The sequence below is a fragment of the Cynara cardunculus genome, assembly GCF_001531365.2.
Source record: "Cynara cardunculus var. scolymus isolate 2C chromosome LG 8, CcrdV1, whole genome shotgun sequence".
In the NCBI taxonomy this organism is placed as follows: domain Eukaryota; kingdom Viridiplantae; phylum Streptophyta; class Magnoliopsida; order Asterales; family Asteraceae; genus Cynara; species Cynara cardunculus.
The window spans coordinates 20,796,698-20,803,598 of NC_037535.1; the positions used below are offsets into that span (position 1 = coordinate 20,796,698).

The following is a 6,901-nucleotide window of genomic DNA, read 5'->3' on the forward strand; positions in this document are numbered from 1 at the left end:
TAATAATAATAAAATTAAACTAATAAATAATATTAAATTAATCAGGAACAAATTAATAATAATCTCAAAACAATTTAATAAATATAAGAACCATCCAAATTTAATATTCAACTAGTTCATATATCGTCTAAATTTCTCAACAAAAAAAATCCAAAATCATCATAGCATGTTTAACGATCTTGAATCTCCGAACGTTGGTCTTGAACAGTTAATGAGAATGAAAAACTTGGTCTTGAACAGTTAATGAGGATGAAAACCTTGGTCTTGAACATAGACTAATCTGACAATAACGAGCAAACGATATGAAATATTCCAGGAAGTATAAATTTGAACCATAACCAAAAAAATCCACAAACAACATGAAAGGTAAAAATACAGGGGGTAAAAATATAAAGACTGAAAGGTGTGCAAGTCTCCAATAACCTAATACACATAGACATAGGCAAGTACAAGTCCTTGAGCACCAAAAAGCTACGGCAAGAAAGACCAGGTTCTTTTAATATACAACTCCTTGACCACCTTTTGTAGCAATGTCTCCATGGCCCACCAACTTGGTCAAAAAAGTTTTAAAGAAAATGAATAGGAGGTAAGCATCGATAAACTGAAACCTTAATGTTTTAGTGGCACCATAAAAGTCATTCCTCTACTTGAATGTAGCAACACACCACTAAGGATGAAGCAAAGCGTGATTAAGCCTGCTGCCTATATCCTTTTTTTAGAAACAAAATAAAATGCATCAGAGTGCGTTTGCAAGAGATTAATTAAAGGGTCATGCAGGTAGCAATTGGTTTAGCAGGAATCAAGTAGGATGACAAGTTTTTCTAATCTACCAGTAAGAGGCTTACAGGAAGACCATATTACAGAAAATTGCAATATATGCTTCTAGCTTGAACACTGAATTTGATCAAATTCTAAGGGGGGTCAAGTCCCAATATTTATTTTGTTTTAAACATTACAGCATGATTTTCTTCACTAAATACCCACATTGACCTTAAGCCAAAATACATATGTAATGAGCCTCACTCGTATTATAAATGAAGTCTCTGTTCAGTGATGTTCAATTACATGGTTAAATGTACAAACCTGAATTACAGGCTTATGTACAGCTTAAACCAGAGGGGATTTCTATATGTGTAAGCTCTGCAAGACAACCATTGTAGACGATATTAATCATTAATCGTGAACTTCCTAACTTAACTGAGACATACACCTGCTTATGGTGTAACAAATAGACTATGTAAATTGCTGAGTCAATAACAGATACAGTTGAGTCATTATGTAGTCTTTTTTAACTAAAGTTAAGTAGACTTGGACATATGTCTTCCCGGGACATCAAGGAATCACTAGTTTATCACCAGTTCTAAATAAAGCAGAGATAAGGATTTCATGATATCTATCCACATTTCAACCAATGTTTATATTATAAAAATCAAAATTTATCTATAAAATAACTACAAGAATGACACAAAATTTGTTAAGGGTAAGAACAATAATGACACAAAATTTAAGTGAACAATCAAAGATTAATTAGAGTGTAAGTAACTAAATAATATATACCCGAGCTGATCTGATATTCTTGAGAGATGTATCGAGCTGCCTTTCTAGCGACTCAAGCTCCTTGCAGTTGAGAGGGCCAAGATCCTCACCCAGCAGATTCCTAGCCATTAGCCATCAAGTACTCAGTTGGTTTGACGATCGATGAACGATATATTAATTAATTAACGCTCTTTAATTGTGTTTCTAACTTTGATTAGTTAATTACTTCTGGGATCGTTGTAGTGCTTCATACCGTGTCTTAAGTTTCAAGTACTTCTGCTGACTACTTTGCTTCTACTTGCTTTCTTGCTTTTGACCACAACACTCCCCAAATATGCTCTTTTTATCACATAACTGTTTACAAGGAATCCATCTAAGAGATATCAATTCCATGTGTACATCTACAAAACAATTGGTGATGTAAGAGCAAAAAAATGTCAGAACCTGCAGAAATATGAAAGAACAATCAAAGCAGCTCATTTCATTTATTTAGCTGATTATCAAACACATGCATATGCAGATCTGTTATGCATCTATATATCGACTTTCGGACCTGATAAACCAAAAAAGAATGTTTTAAGACTAATGGACCCAAAAGTTGCATTAAAGTTGAGAGAAGCAATTTCTTTAAGACCAAACTTAGAACCTACAAGGTACATAGCCAGTAAAACGAGTTTTTAACAATTACTACTTTATTCTGATTTGGCTAAAATGCTAAAGATTACATCATGCTAAGAGGTTCTACTTTAAATAACAAGGAAAGTGCATCTAATAAGTAATAAGTACATCAATTTTATGGATGGGTGATTGGGCATGGAAGACCCAAAATAGTCCATGTTATATGCAAATTGCCTCCTCCACTTGAATGGATCAATTTTAGGGTTTTATTGTCATTATTTTTTGATCTGGGTTTGATATAGATTTACTTGAAATTAAGTAAAACTTAAGAGACAGTAACTTACACAAAATTTGTACTACTGCACCCTTTCCATCAATTCTGAAATCTCAAGTTGCTTGACCACAATGGCATGTAGTACCTGTGTGCAATGGTTGGTGAGGAGCTCAAGTCAAGAAAACTAATAGTGATCATAAGGAAAARWTTTTGAGGATGTAAAAGGAACCTACTTTCTTGGTTTTATRAAGATCAAGTTCTATGACTTGATCCTATCTAAAGAATGTTCCAATATCTGCCCTTTTATGTAGGAATTTGGACAGGTTTCTTTTTTAGTTCTTCCAACATTCTTTCATGTGCTTGTAGACACTCCAAACACCAGGCAAGTCTCCAAATGAAAGAAAATCAGTTCTCAATGCACGATATTGTGGAGCTGGTAATTGTAACATGGGAGGCCATTCAGGTGGGGTACGAATGGAATAGGTGACAACTTGATGCAAATCTGAGTATTGGATCCCACACACTCTCTCTCATTGGCCATCCTCGTCTTGATCAATATAAGTGAATCCACATTTGTTGGAATTGAAGCACATAAAGAACTATAGAGAAGAAAAGTACCTTCATAAATGTACTTGTGATTCTAAACTGTAATGCCTTCGTATCCAAGCTGCTGGAACTTATGCAATTGAGCTCACAACTACAGATCTTTAAATAAATTTGAAATTTAATTTAAAACATGAATAAAAACTAAAACTGGATGCATTAGATGGATTCAAATCCCTAAAAAAGAATACTATATTAAACAATGTGGATTCCACCAGAATATCATCATATAAAACCAAGTCATGAAAGAAAGGGGTAAAAGATAAAACATACCCATTATAATTCTTTGGGCTCCTCTATAATATGAATTGGTTAGAGTTTTGAATTCTGAATCTTTCCTGCCCAACTGCAAATTAAGAACTTATATAGTTTTGAACTTGCAAACATATTAAAAAAAATCTCTCTTAAAAGTAAGTTGTTGTATTGAAATCCAACGTCGCCTACATGAACAGAGTGATACTGCTTCAGCTAAACAAGGAAAATGTAGATACAAGGATAACAATCGAGCCAAAAATGTAGATAGACTTGAATGTTTTGCACTACAAAGTAAAATCTCTGACGATTCGAGGACTAAATTACCATAATTAGGCTAAAGGTAGAACATATGATGCACTTTAAAGCTAGAATAAAGTAGTTTTCATATTAATCAAGTTAAATATGAAATATCGATTAGTATTCAAGCCACATACAATCTCTTACCATGACTTGGAAAGCTGACTATTATCAACCTAAATTCCAAAGAATTAAAATTTCAAGAGCAAAAATAATTTATTTGTATTGGCAAACAACACACAACTAAATATGTGCAATATCATGGGAACCAATGGCAAATTTGTGGTTTATATAGAACTAAAGAACACTAGAGCTTAGTTCAAAGCCTATCCATTAATTTGATATTGAAACACATAATATCTCAGTTATGAAGACTTTACCTATAATCAAAATAAGTTAACAGAAGGAAGACTTTACCTATAATCAAAACCATAAGAATCATATGAACTTTTTCCCGAGCAACACCGTCCTCCGTAATCGCTGCCAACGTCGGCCTCCAGTGTTTTGTCGATTTACCCCGTCGATGACTAAGAACCTCGGTGGCGATGCTCTCAACCACCATGGAAGGCAAGGAGAACGACGTAGGAGGCGAGAAGAGAATGATAAACTAGGGCTCAATTCGTTACGAAAACCAGGACTCACTTTCTTATATAATTTGGATTTATTTATAAAATCTTTTACACACGCTTATCAAGTTACAAAAGAGTTACTAAACTATTCATCCAATTTTATTTATTTTTGGAAAACCTTTTAACTTTTAGGAAAACTTAAGAAAATGTAATTAAAGTTTTTTTTTTACTTTTAGGGATGCTTTTCTTAGAAGTGTCTCTAAAACGTATAGAGACATTTTTTATAGTGTTTTCATTGACTAAAAATCCTACTCTAGTAGCCTCTTTAGTTTTAGTTACTCTTTTTTACTTTTGTAGTTTCAATCCTTCCTTAAAATGCTTCTTTAAATACATTTACAAAACCTTCTCTAAAAGTTTCTTCTCTAAAGCTCATTTTTCTTGTAATAAGATCGGCTTTACTTGAATTATACAAATCATGTGATGATGCCAAGATGAAAAGTGAAGCGGAAAGTTTGGTGAGTGCAATCGAAGATTTTGAGTTTTTACTTGGTATTATTATTTGGTATGAGGTTTTATTTGCAATAAACATGGTTAGTAAAAGGTTACAACTAAAATCTATGTGCATTAATGCTACCATGGAACAATTTGAAGGTGTTGTGAAGTATTTTGAAAAGTATAGAAAGGAAGGGTGTGCGTCAAGTATAGATACGGCTAAAAAAATAGCATGTGAAATGAATATAGGTACTACATTTTTAATTAAGCGTCGTAATTTTAGGAAAAAACAATTTGACGAAAATAATAGTGAATAAGAAATGCAAGTATCGGAAGATGAGGCCTTTTGAATTAATTATTTTCTAACCATTATGGAGATGTCAATTTCTTCATTGAATAATAGATTTGAACAATTAAAGAAATTTGAAAGTATTTTTAGATTCCTATTCGATTGTTATAAACTAAAGTCATTGGATGAAAATGAATTGATGAGATCTTGTCATCATTTTGGTGATATCTTTTTATCATAATTCTGTGGCGGATGTGGATGTAAATGATTTTTATTCTGAATTAAAGGTGTTGCAGGTGACTTTGCCATATAAATCAATGACGACAGTTGAAATTCTTGAGTTTTGCAAAGTTGTAGATTGTTACCCTAATGTTTCGGTTGCTTATTGAATTATGTTGATAGTACCTGTGACCGTAGCATCTGCCAAAAGAAGTTTTCCAAAATTGAAGTTATTAAAGACGTACTTTAGGTCATCAATATCACAAGAAAGGTTGAATGGATTGACAATACTGTGCATTGGAAAAGACATGCTTGATAATATTGATTTAGATGCTATCATTCATGATTTTGCATCCAAAAATGTTTGAAGAAGTTGTTTTGTATGAATTATATGCTATTATTGATGATTTTATATCCGAAAATGCTCGAAGAAGTAGTTTTGTATGAATTATATGCTATTATTGATGATTTTGCATCCAAAAATGCTCAAAGAAGTTGTTTTGTATGAATTATTAGTATTTATTGTATGAAAATTTGTTTTTTAATGATTAAAAATATTTATTTAAGATTTTTTTTGTACATCTAAAGGGCCCAAAATTTACAAATTGCCTAGGGCCCAAAAAAATGTTAGAAACGAGCCTCTTTGTATATGGATCATTTTCGTATACGATTTTTTTTATGTGGATCATTCTTCATATTGTTTCATATATAAAAAAATGATGAATTTTTGTATATGGTTATGAATTGTTTTTGTATTACAGTTATGAATGGTCATGAATTGTTCTTGTATTACAGTTATGAATGATTTATTTATCAAAGAATTAATAGTTTTTAAGAAAAAAATGAATTATTCCTAAAAATACGAAGCCGGTTACATATGGTAACCGAATAAGATATCTAAGGAATTAATATTTTTTAAGAAAAATCTGAATTATTCTTAAAAATACAAATTTTGTAAAAAAACCCAAATACCCTTGGTTGTAACGGTTGTACTTTTTATGTTGGTTGCATTTGAAAATCTCTCTCTCTCTCTCTCTCTCTTTCTCTCTCTCTCTCTCTCTATATATATATACTAGGTTCGACCCCATGTATTACACGAGGTATTTTAAATGAGAAAAACTCTGGACATTAACTTTGAAAGAAAACTCTGAACATTTACTCTGAAACACAAGAATTCAGAGTTCTATTGTTAGGCTGAAAAATTACTCTGGACTTAACTCTGAATAAAAGGAATTCAAAGTTGTCTTCTAAGTATAGAAAGTATCTACGAGCATAACTCTGAGTCACAAGAATTTTGACTTCTTATAACTTAGAAATGTAACTCTGAAGAGGAGTTTAGAGTTGTATTCTAAGTCTGGGAATAAACTATATAACTAAATTTGGAACAGAACAATTCAGAGTTATGTTGTAAGTCTGAGAAATAACCAATATCTTCTTACTTCATGTTGGTGATTTGTATCACTAATGTCATTTAAGTGTAATGAAATTAAATTGTTTACCAATGTAATCATGATAAATATCGAACAGGTAAGACAGGTGCGGAGTGCATACTTGTTTGAGTTTATTTTGATTTAGGGGCGAAGCCCCTAACGAAAGGGGTCCGAGGCAGCGCCCCTGGCTGGGGTCGAGCTGCCAAGTCAGCTTGGAATTTTTTTTCCGGGTAATATTGCTTTGTGAAAAATGCTTCAAAAATCCGAATTTGAAATTTTAAACCCGGTTTTGATGACCACTCCAGAGTTAAATTCAGAC

At 32.3% G+C, this 6,901-nt stretch overlaps 2 long non-coding RNA genes across 2 annotated transcripts; both read right to left on the reverse strand.

The window, feature by feature from the left end:
• Positions 1 to 56: 56 nt before the first annotated feature.
• LOC112517324 lies at positions 57 to 1,948 on the reverse strand. The gene is made up of 3 exons (XR_003069656.1): positions 1,763 to 1,948; positions 1,558 to 1,657; positions 57 to 275 (listed from the first exon to the last, which is right to left on the reverse strand). It is a non-coding gene; the product is annotated as an uncharacterized LOC112517324 (long non-coding RNA).
• Positions 1,949 to 2,672: 724 nt separating this feature from the next.
• LOC112517325 lies at positions 2,673 to 4,146 on the reverse strand. Its single transcript, XR_003069657.1, has 3 exons — positions 4,001 to 4,146; positions 3,305 to 3,377; positions 2,673 to 3,133 (listed from the first exon to the last, which is right to left on the reverse strand). It is a non-coding gene; the product is annotated as an uncharacterized LOC112517325 (long non-coding RNA).
• Between the last annotated feature and the right edge of the window lie 2,755 nt (positions 4,147 to 6,901).